Below are 18812 nucleotides of genomic sequence, written 5' to 3'. Positions count from 1 at the left end.
GTACTTTTCCTATTGTAACTTTTATATTCATTTTTTGAACCATATATTTGTATTTTGAACCAAACAAACTTGGAATAACAATTTTGAATATCAATTTTTTTGGGTTTAAACCAAATAGTCTCTAAATAAATCCTAGAAATTGAAAAATGGATTTCAAGTTCTAAAATACCAAATCAAAGATTTTAGATTCCAATTCCTAAATCATATTCCAACAACCAAATAGGCCCTTAGTGCAGTGGAGCAAAAAATGAATATTGTGCTTCATGACATGCCAGTGTAAATAAAATATCAATTTTTTTAAAAAGTCAAAATAGGGTGCTAGTCAATTAAATTATTATGGATAAGGCTACCTACTTCAATAGTCATATACACTTCGGCTTGAGGAATTTAATGGTTAGCATTAATGGCATACACTACCTGCTCAAGCTCATGAAGATTCTTTCCTCTAAAAAAATTCAAGCATACATATACAATATTCTGCTTACTAATTTCAACTTTAACTAAGTAGGTTATGAAGCAACCTATGACTTACCCATTTGATCCCATGGTAAAATTGTAATCAAAGCATTTCTCACCCATAATTTTGACCAACCTCTTCTTGCAAAATCTACTAGAAGTTTGGAATGTGTGGATGTTTGTTTCATGGTGTTAGAGGATACATAATAGAATAAAGTGAAAGAGGAGGTTTATAGTGCCGAATGTGAAAATTATTGATCAGAGTACCATGTCTCAAAATGATGAGTTTTTACTTTCTTATTGCCTGAAATGGAGATAAAATAGGTTGATCTATATTGGAAAGGTGAGCTTTGTATCTCTAAATAATAGTTAAATTGAGTAGAATAAGGTTTGGGCCATTTTTGTTTTGACTAATTTGAGCTTAAAAATATCTGATAATAACATCTGAATTTTGAATATGAGGATGGGTGCATCTACAAATAGGATAACTATCCATGGGTATTTATTTATAAATATTTTCTATATTATCAGATTAGTAACTAGATTTATTATGTTCTTGAATTACAATTAATGTTATTGTATTATGTTTTTATTTTTTTAAAGATTTTGATATATTATTCTCAATTCACACCTAAATTGGCCAAGCAATCAGCTTCCTTGTTTCCTTCTTTGTAAACATGGTTACAATAAATTAATTTGAAATGGGCTAAAAGGTTAAGAATTCTATCTAGTTTGGAATTATGTTTCTAATTTGTAGAACCTTTATGTATTGCATTGGTTATTATGTAGGAGTCTCCTTCAATCTCTTGATTTTTTATTCCTAATGAAATGCATATAATGAGGCCTTCAATTAAAACTTCAATTTCATATATATTATTAGTGGCAATGCCAATGGGTTTACAAATCTTCCCCAAAACTTCACTTTCCTAATTTCGAATAAACATACTATACTGGTAATACCTAAGCTTCCTCTTGATGCTCTATCAAAGTTAAGCTTCTACTAGTTAGTTTGAGGAGGGATCCATTTGGAATTTTGTCTTGTTATCATAGATTCCTTACTTTTTATTCCTACTTGAGGGGGCATTATTAGGCTATAGCATTCTTTTCTCATGTGACTATCCCAAATTGAGAATGTGTTGGAGTTACTTTTGTCATTTTTAGCCTATTATTGATTATTTATACAATACTTAATTTAATATTATTACATAATGTTTCAAGTTAGATATGCCTATATCTTGAAACATTCTTCAATTTCATTCCTTCCATAATTCCCATATTAAAATAGAAGGTTCTATCTCTCATAATGGGTTAAAAAGATTATGGCCAGCTTTAGTTGGCCAACTATTCAGAAGAGTGATCGAACTATTCGGTAGAGCTATTTGGAAATTTAATTTATTGAGAATCTTTTTCCAATATTGTTGCACATATGGCCAATCAAGAAGGATATGATCAGAAATTTCTTCATGAGATTTATAAAAAATACATCTAGAAGGTTCTTAAACCATTCAACTATTAAAATTCAATATCGGAGATCTCCCCATGTAATAATATTGTCCTTGGGAAGACACATTTTATCATTTCTGTTCCAACATAATTATAATGCTAAGTTTACAAGGGACAAGTTTTGGTAAGTAATTAGGAATTGATATCCTTCATTAACACTATATGTTCCTATTTTAGATCCTAGCCATACTAAAGAGTCATCTTTAGCTTTTGGAGTGATTATTCTAGAGGGCACAATCGTATTAAGCTCATTTTTGTCTTGTGCAGATAAAGATTTATTGTGTAGATTGTATCATTGCGGTTTCACATAAGGGACACCTTCCAAAAATTTAATATAATTATTTAAAGTTTCTCTCATAAAGGTGAAAGCAATTGTTTGATGTGTTGAGATATTATTTCTTTAATGGGAGGGTATCCTCCCCAAGGGTCCTTCTAGAAAAGGTATTTGTTACCAAATCCAATATCCCATGATAACTTGTTCCTAATAATATGCCTATTATCTAGAATGAAATTGCATACTCCTTATCCTTTTGGAGGATTTTGCATTCTAAAAATAGTGGCATTATTTTGGATTGAGGTATTTGTGATAAAGGATTTTCGCCCAATTTTGGTTTGGATGTTGATACATTTTGCATACTAATTTTGATCCCAAAGCCATATTTTTCCATCCTAGTTCTTGAAAGAAAGACCTCAAAATTGTAAAGATTTACACATTTTTTCTCATTTTATTAAAACCATTTTATTATTGGGTGGGACTCCTTTCCAAAAGGAATTTCTCATTTTACTTTCCATCAAATGTTCTTGACTTTAGTAGTTAGGGGGAGGGATGCCATCTGATAAGAGGATAGGGCATTAAGAACATAGTTTATCATGGTTTCCCTTCCTTCTTCTTTCAACCATTTTTCTTTCCAATTGTCTATTTTACATTCAAATTTTGAAGAAGGATGATTCCAAGTCTATTAGTTTTGTTAGACTTTTCTAACTTCCCAAATATTTGCAAGGGAATGATTCTTTAGTTAATCCTTTAATATGTTACAAATCTCATATTGTATTTGAAGAATGATGTTAAGGAAAAAAAATTCTAATTTATGAAAGTTTACTTTCTGACTTGAAGCTTTCATATAGGCTAGCTAGGTTTCTTTGTGTTTTATAGCTTCCATTATTGTGCATTTTGTAGGTAGGATAGTATCATCTATAAATTGCTGATGTGTCATATTACCAATATTCTTTGTTACTTTAACTCCTAACATGAGATCATTTTGATGATGGTTATCATTCTTGCATAATCTTTAGCCATAATAATAAAAAGGAAGGATGATATGGGATCCCATTGTCTAAATCCTCTAGATAAGTCAAAAATACCTCTTAGAGATCCATTTATTGATACATAAATTTTGGAAGTTGAGATGCAAAAAAAAGAAAGAGATCAATCCATTATTTTGAAAAGCCAAATGCCTCTAAACATTTACAAAGAAAGTATTAATCAACTTTATCATAAGTTTTTTTAATATCTAATTTTATCAACATACACAACTCTTTATTCTTGTAACTGAATGAATGAGTTCTTGTATTATGATGATACCATCAAAGATTGATCTTCCAAGAACAAATCTTGTTTTTTCTTTAGACATTAGTTTTGGTAAAAAATAGTTTAATTATATTTTCTATTGATTTGGACATGATTTTATAAATGCTATTGCATAATGTTATTGGTCTAAAGTCACTAAAACTTTCACATTCTAGTTTCTTAGGATTAAGAGCTATGAACTTGTTATTTATTTCTCGTAAGAATTTTACTAGATTCTTGTGTGTTATCAATTGCTTCCCAAAGCTCTTCCCCAAGGAAGTGCTAGCATTTTTGAAAAAAGTTTTCTTGCAAGCCATCTAGACCTAGAGACTTATCTAGTTTCTTTTTTAAAAGAGCATTTTTTATATCTTCTTTTGATTTTTTTAAATTTAAAACTTTGTTATCTTCATTGGAGATAATTTCGGGAATGCATTTAATATTTTTTTTTTATAGTGAAATTGGTCGACTACCATTAGATTACCAACAACCAAAACAACCCCCTACCATTTAGAAAACAAAAACATATAGTTTGAAAACATAACTAAAAGAGTATCTACAAGCCTAACATACAAACTAATTGTATTAAAACTAGAAAAGCTATTTAAATATCTAAACAAAGGCATAACAACCTTAAACCCAGTCAAGTTCGACAACCAATAGATAAACAACATTAAAAAAATGAGGAGATAGCCATTAAGGCTTCTTAGCCTCTTTCCTCACTAGGAGGATGTTTTCCCAATCTTCTGCAAGGAAGTCAAATGGTAATTTGGAATCCTCCTTTGGCAAATCTCCATCCATATCTTTAAGTGGGTGAAGTGTGGTGGTAGCTACATGTGTCACTTTCATAGTGAATTTTGTCAAAAGATGCATCCTTTCTTCCAGTTCATGAATTCTTTGCCACACCTCATCATTGGCCATCTTCTTAATCTCCACATTGACCACTTACATGTTGCTAGGAACGTCATCCACCTACACCAAAGTGACATCGTGTACATTCAGGGGTTCGCATTATCTTTGGGAGAAACCTTAATAGGGGAGGAAATCATTATGGGGGAGGGCACTCTATCCACTGCATTAATGAATTGATCTTGGGCTAAATCCACACACCCCAACCCAATGGTGGCCAAAACATGTGACACCTCTTTCTTCTCCTTCATCCCTCCTTCTGAGATAGACCTCGAGGATTCTAAAACCTCCTCTTCCCCCTCCTCCATTCTCCCCTCCCCAAAATTCAAAGCCTTCCCTTTCATCCTTTGCTTGGAACAATCCGTGTCCTCCAAATATGAATCCTCCTCTTGCGAGGCCCTAGCTTTCAGCTTCCTCTTAGCATTGAACTTAGCTAACCTCCCCGACCTCCTCCTACCCCCTCTCCCCTCCTCCTCTAACTCCTTTGGTTCCTTCTCTTTCCCTTTATCCTATCTCCCTTTCTTTCTCAAGGGAGTGGGCTTCAAGTCAACAGGGGACCCACTAGGTGAAGGATGTAGGGTAGGAGCATTAGGGACCATGATCCTAAGGGGAACCAATTGGGGCCAAGGGTTTGGATGGGTAGGAATATCAATCTCTATGATCCGAGGGGGGCTAGGGCTAGGTGAAATTGATACAACCAAAACATTAACCCTTGGTGTAAAATGGTAAAATTAACACCCTTCCTCATTTTTTTCTTCACATCAGTTCCCGTATCCACTAAATCATTCAATAGAAAAAATGGAATGGAAATAACATGGTGGCAAAAATGGTTTAGGAGAGGAAAGTGGTAGTAATGATAGACACCATACCTCCCTTCCATAGTTGAGTACTTCATCAACATCAAATAGACCTCATTCCATGGCTCAGGGAGCTTCCTCTTCATAAAACCACCTTTGTACCGAATTGGTTCCTCCCCATCCAAAAAGAAGCACTACAGACTCACTTCATTAGCCACCCTAGTCACCTTTTTCCATTTCCTTCCCCTCATTAACAAACCCAATGCTAGGGAGATGATTTCCTCATAGATGTGGAATGAGATGCCATTTATCGTAACCCTTTGGTCCTCCCAAGAATTGACAAACTGCAATTAATGGTTTTCATTATCCTCATTTAGTGCCTCCATAAATGGAATGAACCCACCTTCCTTCACCATATACCACATCAATAGCTTCGTAGCATTCTCCTCTATCATGGATGGCTCAATTTGCATAAGCTCACCACCCATCTCTGCAATTTTTCCTAAATTTATCTTCTCCTTCAAAACCCAAAATCACTTGCTAAGAATGAATATTTTCTCATCCTAGTGTACGAGAACATGCATTAGAAAATCATTAAAAAACCTTTCATCTCAAGCTTCAAAATTCTTTCTTTTTTGGGCAATGCAAATTTATTATTATTAGTACCATTTCCATCACTCCTTGCCATATGTCCTTCATAACTTTGTCCCATCTTCCAACTCAGCAGTAGGTCACAAAAATTTAAAATAATTCTCTAGCTAGGATTCATCATGCTTAATTTCTTGAGTCACTAAATCTCTTACCCAATTTGGCAAGGCATCTAATTCCCTCCAACATCTTAGAACCTTCACATTTAGGCCAAACACTGCCATCCCATCTGCCACACTATTTCCCTCTCGAAAGATACGATTCAAATCAAACCTATTTAAAGTAACTAATAAGTGTCCAGTGTCTTCTATAACACATTTAATGGCCCATCCTTCCCTCATGTTACCTTTAATAGTTTCAATAATGATTTTTGAATCACCTTCAATCTCCACATTTCTCCATCCCACACTCATCACCAATTTTAAACCCTAATAAAGAGCCATCACTTTTGCAGTATTATTAGACACTTTCCCTAACTGTCTAGAATATGCCAACAACATCCTTCCCTTACTATCCCTAACCATCCCTCCTCTCACCAAACCCTCCTTTCTAGCAGCACCATCAAAATTGAGCTTAACCTAATTCATAGGTGAGGGTTTCCATCGTGTGCTTTTCCTAGCCAATAGGTTGGAATTATCAGTTTCTATTATCCCCTCCTCCAAATTCCAACCCTTGGCCACTCTGACATCCAACACACTAGGGGGGAATGCCAGCTTTCTCCACTTGTTGCAACTCATATTCTCAACCTTAAGTTTGTAGATCTTGTCCACGACAAGCTCCTCACTTCTGTCTTCATTCTTGAACACTCTATTATTTCTCTCCTTCTAGGTAACCCAATAGACATGGAGGGATAACCTTCCACAAACTGACAAGGAGGGGGTGGACAAAGAGGCCTTGCCAATTCTCCACAAATTGCACCAGATCCTTGTTAAACATCTAGTTTACCTCTAGCTTCTAAAAAAGGCTCCCCAAAACACTAGAAGCATAAATACAATGAAGCAACAAGTGCGTAATATTCTCCTTCACCTTCTTTTACAAATAGTATCTATTGGATAATTGAAAACCCTGTTTCATTAGGTTATCAATAGTGAGAATTTTCCTATGGATGGTGGTCCACTAGAATATATCAATCTTTGGGATTAAATGATTAAACCATATATTCCCCCAGACATTAGGTTCCAAAGTTTTATCAAACATTATTTTGTAGGCAGATTTAATAGAAAACTCCTTCATTGAAGTGGCCTTCCGAATGAACTCATCATGTTGCTTCATCCCCAAGATTTTGTACCCTTCTAGCAAAGCATTTAGCTCTTCTTTTAGGTCCCCTCCAACTAGAGCATTCTATTGCAACTCTAACTTTTTGCACTTCCTCCCTGGGCCAATAAAATCGACAACCATACCCCCAAGCTCTTGAAGGTGGTTCTGAAGGGACCCATACTTTTTTTTTACCAACAGTTTATCTGTAAGCCATGGGTCCTCCTAGAGTTTAATCTAATTACCATTACCCACTAGCCACCTTACACCATCCTTCAATAAGGTTTTGTTTTGCAAAACATTTCTCCATATCTTAGATCCCATAGGGAGATCATTTCTCTAGGTGTAGTGAAAGAATTTCAGATTCCCCAAGTACTTCACTTTTAGAATATTGCACCAGTTGGCTTTCTCCTTCATCAGGTTCCACCCCATCTTGGTGAGCAACACATTATTAAAATAAGATATCTTCCTTACTCCCAAGCCACCTCTAGTTTTAGGTTTACAAACCCTATCCCAATTTACCAAACTCAACCTATTCTTCTCACTTTCTCCTAACCAAAGAAAGTTACATTATATTTCTCCAATTTCTCTACCATACACTGGGTAATTTTGAACAATGATAGGAAATACATAGGTGATCCCTAGAGGGAGGAAATAAGAAGTTGAAGCTTACCCACACTACTGAGGGTTTTACCTTTCTACCCAATCAACTTCTTTTCCATCCTCTATAGAATGCTATTCCAAAAGTTGTTACTTACATCTTTCATTGTTAAGAGGGGGCCTAGATATGTGTCTGGTAACACATTAGTATTACACCTTAAAATACTAACAATCCTTCTCTGTATATCAGGGAGGGTGTTGAAAAGGAAAACTTTACTTTTGTCCAAATTAATTTTCTATCCTACATTGGCCGCATATATCCCCAACATAGACTTCCAAGCTTTGGCTTCACCCATTGAGGATTCCTCACTTAGGAAGGTGTCGTCCACAAATTTCTAGATCACCTCAGGTGGAAGCGTGGATCCCAACTTGGCATCTTTAATCAACCCCTCTTCCATTTTTCTCAAGAATGCCCTTCCCAAAACTTCAGCAACCATGATAAACAAATAGGAGGAGATAGGGTCACCCTTTCTTAGTCCCCTCTCCCCACCAAAATTCCCCCAAGATGACCCATTCACCATCACCATCAATTTAACCATCTTTATAATATTTTGACTAAAACCAATTTTGCCTATAACTTCATATAGGAAAATCCAATTAATCCTATCATAGGCTTTAGAGATGTCAAGTTTCAAAGCCATACCCAAATTACCACTCTTCTCCATTAAGTGAAAAACTTCATGATTTGTTATGGCAACATCAAGGATTTGGCATCGTTGGACAAACACATTCTAGATTTTTTCAATGAATGTATATAGCATTAGTTTTAACCTGTTCACCAAAATTTTAGAAAAAATCTTATAAGTAGTGCTGCATAGGCTAATCAGTAAGACATTTGAGAGGACCTCTCATTCTTTAACCTTCAAGATCAAGACAATAAATGTTTTATTAAGTTTCTTGAGAAGCTTCATAGTTCTAAAAAAGTCATAAGCCACCCATAGGAGATCCAATTTAATAACATCCCAAAAGTGCTGGAAGAACACCAAGGGGAAACCATTTGGTCTCAAGGATTTGTAGGCTTTCACAGAGAAGACAACATTGGCGACTTCCTCCTCAGTCACCAATTGTGCTAGTTCCTCATTCTCTTCAATAGGAGATCACAATAGGCATAGAATTAATCAACCATCTTCTATCCTCTTCCCTTATATCTCTCTACTCTTCCGAATAAGAGTTCTTGAAATAATCTATCACCTAGTTTCCTATATCTTTAGTTTTAGTAAGCTTCACATTGTTATCATTTTTGATATTATCAATCATATTTCTCCTTTTATGAATTGAGGCGGACCTATAAAAAAACATAGTAATCCTATCACCCACCTTGAGCCATAACACCCTGGATCTCTACTTCCAAAAGGTCTCCTCTTTGATCATTGTTTCCTTCCAAACCTTTCTATATTTACCCTCCTTCTGAATCATATTTTATGAGGTGAGGCCTTCCCCCATAGCTTTTTGAAGCTTTTCTAACTTTTGTTCCACCTCTATCTTAGTCTTAACAATATCACCAAAATATCTTTTCTTCCAAGGTTGTACATTTCTTCTAACATTCTCTAGTTTAGTAGCAAGTCTATACATAATAGTTACTTCCACACAAATCCCCCACCACTCTGCCACCCTAGTGCTAAAGTCAAGATGGGATTGCCACATAATTTCATATCTAAAGGGTCTTGGCCCCCCCTAGGATTCTTCTTTCCAATTAAAAAAGATGGGAGCATGATCTGAGACTGTCCTAGGTAATCCCATGAGAGAGGAGGAAGTTAGGCCCTCCTAGCCAGTTGAAACAAAAAGTCTATCTAGTTTGACCTGGATAAGGTCAACTCACTTCCTATTGTTTGACTAGGTGAACTTCACTCCATGCATCTCCATATCCATTAAGTCATTTTTATTAATGAATTCAGCCAAATCCTTCATACTATCATTCCTCCAACCTTCGCCGAAGGGTATAGTGGTGAGTTAAAATCACCCATACAAAAGGTATATTTATTGCAAGAGAGAAAGATAGACAGCTCCTCCCAAAGAAAATATCTTCCTTGCCTAGTGTTAGGTGCATACACATTGACAATATTCCATATCTTATCACCCTTCCTATGCTTAGTAATAAAATAGTATCTAGAACAGTGGATTAAACTTCCATTACCAATGCTTGGATTAATCCAGAAGGTAGCCACGCATCTTGATGTCCCTTTTGCTTCACTATAACAAAAATTAACCCCTAGCCAAACATAACTAGCAATACTTTTCAAATTAGACATTGTCATTTTAACTTCCTGGATTAGAAGGATATCAATATTTAGGTTAGACAACTGCTACTTGAGAGCAAACTAGTTTTGAGGGCTATTCAACCCCCTCATATTCCATGATACAATAATCATTTTCTACCCTTTGCCAGGGACTCCAAGGTAGGCTACCTACCACTAGCCACCTCCCTTGCCATCTACTTCATTCTTCTACTCTATTTTCTAGCCTCCCCTACATCCATATTAAACTCTAATACCACCTTAGATTTCTTTAATACTCTTGTCTATCTTCTCTATGTTTTCCAATTCCCTTCCTCTTCTTCCAATGAGGCCAATAAGTCCACCTTCTTAGGAATTGGGGGCACCTCTTCACTCTAGCAAAGCACTGTTGCTACCTCCCCCTCTAATTCTTTTTCTTTTCATCTCTCCAAAGCCTTATTCATGTCATTCTCGAGTACCTCCTTAATCACCATGTTTCTTGTAGGGGTACTAAGAAGTTCTTCAATACCTTGAAGAAAGGGTAGAGTCTCTTTTTCATATTCTCTTTCCTCTAACCCTCACAACTACCTTTCTAGTTCAGAGGTCTTCTTAGAAGTTGTTTCTTGACAAGACTCCCCCTCACCTTTGTAGGGTTTCTTCTCTTTTGTCGTAACACTCTCCATCTCTCCTTAATGGGTAACTTTCTTATCTTATAGCTCCTTCTATGGTGAAGAAATCTTCCCCTTCCCTTCCAGCTCTTTTACCCTATTCTCTAGAGATGCAACTCCCTCTACCCCTATGTCCAAAGGGATAGATACCCCTTCCTTCTCCCCTATTGTCTCCTCCTCAACTGACTTATTTATCTTTTTGTAATCAACTATCACATGCACAAATAATGAGCACTTTTGGAAAAATAACCCTACATTTTCATAAATGTTGGGTTGCACTTTTTTACCCCACTTCAAGCTTAGAGTAATAGACTCAGGTAGGGAAATACCCACAACCACATTCACACTGAATCTTGCAAACACCATCTTGGACCTCTATATGGTTACCATATCTGCAACAACAAAATGTTGAAAAGAGTTTCTAATAGATTTTAGGATCCTCTCATCCCAAAACTTGAGTGAGAGTTCTGGGAGCCTTACTTAGACTGGTGTCATCCTGTTCAATTCTTTTCTTGGATCCAACAATGGGTGCCACTTAGCCACTACCAAACTATGTTTTCCATATGACCAAGACCTGACCATCACCATTGTCATGTCTTTAGCAACCATGAATTTAAAATAGAAAAAACCCCCCGACATAGCTGAAACCGTCACACTCCCCTTTAATTTCCATCTCTAGCTTACCCACTTCCTAACCATCTCAATCGATGGGAAAAAGAAAACAAACCTACCAATCAAGTAGAGTTTTAGGTTGGTATAGACACTATCAACTAGGTTGTCTAGAACAACAATTTCCACTCCCTTGTCACCACTGATCACCTTGGGGGCTTCCAGCAAGGCATGAGTCATCTTCTCTCCAAGGACCACATCCTTACATCCAAGAGCCATAGTGTGACTCAAATTAACCTCCTGGCTCACAATTGGTGCCACCGTTGACTCCATCAACACCCCACCATTAGAATGATCAATGTCAACACTTCCCTGGGTTACCCTAGACAAGGTCAGTACAAGTTGCAGGTGTAGATAGGAATCTGGGACCAAGCCTGACCCCTGGGGACCATCCCCACACATCCAAATTCAAATTGCGAGAGGAGCAGGAAACAAGTGAAAAGTTGCAGAGTGAAAACCTCAAAATTCTCTTATCTTGAATATCTAATAAAACTTTTTTGAGCTTTATTGTCTAATGGTTCTCAATTATTTAGAATTTTTGCAATAAAATAGCAATTTCTAAAAGATCTTTTGTACAATTCGCTTGATCATTTCTAATTTTGGTTATCTTATTCATTCTTCTTCTTTTTTTGTACTATTATGGAAGAAATTAGTGTTCTTGTCACCATCTTGAAACCATATTTCCTAGGACTTTAAACTAATACTCTTATTTATTTAATAATCCCTTTTCTTTAAAATATTTATTGTGATACATTTTATTTTTTTTATAATATATGGCTATTTAGATCTTTGATCTCTTGTTCTATATTTTATTTTTCCTCAAATATATCCCAAAATGACTTTTATTCTAATTGTTATATTTTTGAATGCTTTGAGTTTGGAAATGAAGCAAAAAAATTGTGAACCTTCAAAGGATTACTCTAGCCATGACCATTTTTCTAGATTGTTCATAAATCCAAAAACCACAAGTGTTTTAGTGTGAAATGATTTCTAGATAGTTTTCTTTCTTATCCAAAGATATCAATAAATGGTTTGACTCTAAAATAGTCTTAATAGAAGTTGAGATTGAATAATTGAAGGATGCTACATCCCTTTTGAATAGGAATCTATCTAACTTTTTTGCAACGTTGTCAAAGCCCGCTCTATTATTATTCCCTATGAACCAACCATTGTTTGTGTTTATATCCAAATGTTTGTGCATTAAAGCCCCCTTTTATGACAACTATCCAATCTTTATGTGATTCCATGAATTATCCTTAAGTTTTACCACAATTGGGACTTCCCTAATGTATTGACAGGGTCATATAGTTTATTAGGAAAAATGATAAGTTGCTTTTTATACTTTTAATTTACCCTTTAATTGGCCAACACAGGGGAAAATAATAATAAAGAATTAATGATTTAAAATGAAGTTCAGCTAGTCTATGCGTGTCAATCTGAAAGCGTAAGCTTGTGAAAGGCGTCTGAGCAATATGCTATCAAGGAATGATAGCTGTGAGATGAGGATTTATGAATGCAACTAAAACTCTCAAAACTAAATCTACAAGAAATCAAAATGATTGCAGCAACAAGAACTATCACTTTTTGATGCTACGAAGCTTAGAAACAAAACTATCTTCTTGAAATAAAAATAATATTGATAATAATCTATAGATAAAAGAATAATGAAATCATTTCTATATTATATTCTATTTACTAAATGACTAATCTAAAACTCACTAATTGATACAAACACAAACATATGTTGTGATGATAATCTAAGCAAGAAATATAAAATTATATAAAATAGAATAACACACTAATGAAATACATCACTGTGTTTCACCATGGAGTGGGCCCTTACTCCTAGTTTGCACAGTGGATAGAGAAAATGTTGTTTCTACACTATTGTGATCATTCAAAAACAAATATTCTTATTTACTTCAAAGTAGTGCAATCCAAACTTGTGTACAATAATTTCTTCTTGTTGAAATCTGTCTATTAACAATCTGCCTCTCATTATACCTCACACTATTTATATATGCACAGTGTCAACAATTTCATAACTAATTTGACATGCATTTTGTTTAAAGAATGGTTATTACATAGAATAGATCCATACTAGAAATCTTTAGTTTCCAAAGAATAGTCAATCTCCTATTATCATTCTAGCAACTGTATTATTTTTATCTACTATTTTGAGCCATGACTTTTAAAATGGTTTGGAAGAATCTAGCTATCAATATCAATTAGATAGGTCAAAACAATAATGTGCTATGAAACATATTCATTTCATCAGCTTCATTATTAACAACAATGATCTATGATTAGATTTTAATTTCTGCCCTCTCATTAATTACTCTTCTTGATATCCTCTTGATGTGTGAACTTTATGGTGGAGAGGACAATGTTTTTTTTCTAGCTATATCATAGGTTTCTAGCATGGTTTATTTGGAAGAGGTAAAGCCATAGTGAAAGCCATAATAATGTTTTTAAATAATAACATGAATAAGTTGTAAGCCAACATTATCCACAATAATTGATGTCTCAAATGTGATAGGAAGATCTACTCACATATGAACATACTAGTATAACCAATCAATAATGAATTCTCCAAAATGTAATCCCAAAACATTATTGAATACTACTTATTTATATTAAACTATATGCAACATTATAATGGAAAAATGGAATGAAATAGGATAGAAAATGGAATAGGGAAGTAAGTAGGAAAGTGTGTTAGATGGATTAAAATATGGTATTAAATGGGTCATAAATGGCTCTCATCACCCTCCATCCGATTGGGTTCAGAAGTGGTCTTTTGAGTATTTTTTTCCTAGGGTGAGATGATAGATAACCCTGTTGATGTAGTAATGGTTTTGGTGCTTTCAATTTTCCATAAACCTATTTTTCATTTGAGTTTGTTAATCTCTTCATGAGTTAGTTTTGTTTCCTGAGTCAAAATTATATCTAAATTAAAAAAATTGGAATATCTTTTAAACAATCTTTGTTTGTTACGGGCATTCAGACCCCTAACATTCCAAGAGGTGATTTTTGTTATGTTGTAGGATGGAACTTCCCTGCCACCCACCCACTTGTAAATGTTTGAAGATTTGTTTAAGTTGGAATTTTTCTCGAATACTAATAATTGGGATTTATTTTTATATTCCGTAATTGTAGTTTTAAAAAGAATAGGTAGATGAGGGTAGACACATTTAAAGCTTTTAGATGATATGTAATTTTGTTTATTGATTTTTGTTAATTAATTTAATGGAGGAATGTTATAAAGAATTAAAATGAGATTAAAGATTGTAAAAAGATTGTGGTAAGAGTACACCTCACCCTACATTGAATAAGCTAGATATTTTTTATTGCTTTTGTGTCCATTTTCCTAAGTTCAATGATGGATTTTCTACCTCTTTTTTTACTAGCTTTATCACAATTTCAATTCCTTTCTCATTAAAAACTATAGGTTATTTTAGGTATTTTTTAAGCATTGGATAACATTGTTTTCTCGAGGATGATCAATTTATTATCTTTTTTATTGTCCAAAGCTTTAGTAATATTTTTAAAATATCCTCCATTTCTAATTATGGTGGGATTTCTTTCTCTTGCCCTATTATTTGTCATTCATGAATGTTGTTGATACCTTTTAGTGATTGTGGTTGTGAGATAAGAAGTTCTAATCATTGTGTTCTTTATCTAAATACTAGAATTTATACTAGTCTTCTAGTTCTCCTCAAATGTCATCTTGAAATTCTATTATCTCTTTTATGAAACTACCAATCTGGGTTGATTGCGATTCTAACTTTGTAATGGATTTAACTTAGATTGTATTTATGTTACCATTTGTATCGTTTTATGAATTCAATTGTCTCTTTAAGTTGTGCATACTTTCTAAGATCAAGTTGTTTGGATTTGTTTGTAGTTCTAGGATGTTTTTTTGTTTGTCAATGGATTTCATTTCATATTTATTTCTTAAGGTCTCCTTTCCAGGAATGACATTGTCTTTCCCCTATTGTGGTTTAATACATTTTATTTCTTGTTCCATATTTTATTTTAGATCCTATTTTTTTCCTTGGCATTTTGAAATTTCACCTTCATCTATGCTTTTATTATTGAGAATAGGTAAAATAAATCTATCGCTTTTGTTGAATTTAATCATTGTGGAATTTATTTGTTGCTTTTCTTTTTGAATAGGGTTTTTGGTGTCATAAAATTCACCCATGATTTTCTTCTCTTCTAAATATTATTGTTTATTCAATTTTGCCATTAACAAACTCTAGCTTTAGAGCATAAATTGTCACGTTCAAAATATTCAAGAAAATATGCAAGAACATAAATTGCAGAAAGAAACAATTGATGATTCATTTATGAAAAATAAAACATTATATTTACATGCATAAGTGTTTACAAAGAGTGTTTATAAACACATTTTTGCAACTAAATTTCTTTCAATTTCTTTTCAATAAAAAATACAAACTAAAAAGCACAAGATTCAACACAAGTTGTGGAAATATCTTTCAAAATTATTTAAAATAAAGAAATCAATGAATGGAGGTCAATTTAAGAGATATGGTTTAGATTTTCCATTGCCAAAAGAGGTAATGATAGACTGTAGTTGCATTCCAAACTAGCTAGTTTCCAAAGGTGCTCATCACAGATAGGTACCTACAAGATGTAGAAAAGTGTTGTCATTTTTTGAAGATTGATCAATGATGAATTTAAAACAATATGACTACTATAAATAACCATACACTACTTTTGTTCAGATACATCATTCAAAAAGTTTGAAAAGAAAAGAAAAACTAAATGAAGAGAGAGGTAATCAAGTAATTCACATGTTTTATCCAATGAGTTGTTTCGATGCGCAAGTTTTAATGCCATAGTATTGAGAAGGTAGCATTTTTAGGTTCATAAAAACTCAAGATTATTAATGGAAATGTAATTCAAATTAGATTTATGATAGCCTAATGTAGAAAGATATGACATTTTTTTTTTCTTTTTTATATTGTAACAATGCAAGTTTTGAACTTAAGACCTCCAAGAAGGAGGCTTCCCCAATTCACCACTAGGTTGTGGGTGGGACTCACATGATAACAAATTATCATAGGAAGGATAAAATCAAGATCTATAGTGAAAATGTTGTTTAAGAAAACAATGCTCAATTATTACAAGTAGGTTAATATGTGTTGAAGGAAAAAATTAAAGTTAATATATCAACTACATGAAGTAGTAAGATTGTTAATGGAAATATTGTTACAATAAAAGAATGCATGTCAATGGTAATGAATATTATTAGCTCCAAAAGAAAATAAACATTCATCAACAAACATAGAAAATCCATTTTGATTATAGTAATGTAAGATCATTAATGTCCATTGGTTGATGAGAATGAATCAACATGTATAGTTAGTTTCTATTTTAATTTATAGGAAAATGAGGTCAAATATCAAAAAAAGTCATTTGGGTTTTGTGCAAAATTGGCTCTATTAGGTTCTATTTCCAGTAGAATCCTCAAAAAAGAAAAGGGAAAAAAGATAACTATTTTTTTAGAGAAGAATGAAAAGTTATAGGTTGGAACCTATGAATTCTATTTTTCATATTTACAATAGTGGTGCATCTACAAGAGTTTTTAATCAAAATGGAAAAAGCTGATTTATATTGAAAAGAGGAGCAACAACTACATCTTTACAAAGATAGAAAGAGTTTCAAATAGTTCATTACATATTTAGTTTGCAACATATAAGTATGAATAGTTGATGCTAGTTAAAAATAACGATATTAAATTGAACCTTTGGATTAAAGTTTTCAATCATGATTACACAAGAACTACTACAGCTACTTATAAGCTGAAGCCGCTTGAATCGGGTGAACTCTAATATGTTCTAGCTATAAATCCCCTAACAAGGTAATCTCTTAAAAGAGTATTGTAAATCCTATGACAAGGTCGATCCTAGGAGACATATTTGTACATCTAACAAGGTAGAAATCACTCCAAACATAGTGAACCCTTAGAAAGGATAATTGTATGCTCTAAATAGGAAACTCATTTACAATAGTAGTGAGAAAAAGGGTATTATCCCCACCATGGTTTTCACCATCTAACAAATGTTTCCATGATGCCAAAATCATAATGTCATGTGCGATGAATGTGTAGTGGTTTGATATTGTTATTCTTAATTTACTATTAGTATTCATATGCTATATTGTTTTCAAGTGTTTTGTTGACTCATTGAGTATTGGCTTTTTTACTGGCAGTGAAGAGGAACAAACTCATGGAGTATTGGCTTTTTTATTTTCACAATTTCTTTTATTGGACAACTAGAAGAAACTTGGGACATAAAGGAAGGGAAACATGAGTCAAAGTATGAATGTCCCTATGGAGGCTATTGATGAGGCATGTTCATAAAACCAAGAATCCAAGTATAATTAAACAAATCTATAGGTAGATCCAAGATAATCATCTTTTAAGGGACCTACAAGTGGTACATTTTGTGCAATTGTGGTTGGTTACATGTCCTATATGCCTAAAAACCCTCAAAAAACCTTTTATATAAACCCTTAAACCCTTATCCCTAGAGTCATGTTCCTTTTTTTTAAATTTAAAGTTGACTGCATTTAGTTACCTCTGGTCACTTGGCCCAATTTCCTTGCTAATTAGTAAAATTAATGGTTGCACAACTCTGTCAAGATTGATGTGTCCTGATTTCGCTATGTTATACAAAAAATTTAAAGGTCATTCATTTATGACAAGATTAATAGTTCTTATTGCATTGTGCTTGCATAGTTACTTTGAACATGTGTAGAGTGATAAGTGTGCATGAGTACAATAAGAAAAGTTAATTTTAGGAAAAGTTTGTTAGAAAATCTATAATGCCTTGCACAAAGATCCTTGGTAACAAGGATAAACATAAAAAAACATATTTTTTATTATTAAAAAATTAACACAAGGTTGTACAATAGAAGACTAAAAACTAACCACCAAATATCCCCAAGCTTTCATCATTAACAACACATTCATTTTAAAACCCAAAGCACAAATTCCTAAATGATTAAAACATATCAATTCATTCCAATCAACGTGAAGGAAAAATCCAAGACCAAGTTCCTAGAAAAGAATCTCTTATTGATATATAATACCACATGTTAAATATGTCTTCATTCCAATAATAATAATATAGAAACTCAAGTTGTTCTTTTCTCTCCTTCTTTCAAAATCTCACTCCAATCATCATCTAGAGGCTTTACAACATGCTCATATAATTAGTTAGAAAATAATAATGTTAAATGTCAAATAGATTCAATGATCTTCGTATTCATTTTCAATAATATATAGAAACATGACAAGAAGGAATATATCTACGAAGCATGTGTGTAAAATAAAGAGAATGTATGCCCTTATAAAATAAGAAAAGAACAAAAGGAAGGAAAATTATTATAAAAGAAGACAATTATAGTCAAGATTTATGTCTAAAGAAAATAGTTACAA

The sequence above is a fragment of the Cupressus sempervirens genome, chromosome 3 (assembly GCF_028749045.1).
Source record: "Cupressus sempervirens isolate cs-2001-9-10 chromosome 3, ASM2874904v1, whole genome shotgun sequence".
NCBI classification, from domain to species: Eukaryota; Viridiplantae; Streptophyta; class Pinopsida; order Cupressales; family Cupressaceae; genus Cupressus; species Cupressus sempervirens.
The sequence above is the reverse complement of the archived record's forward strand: the minus strand, read 5'-3'. Positions refer to the sequence as shown.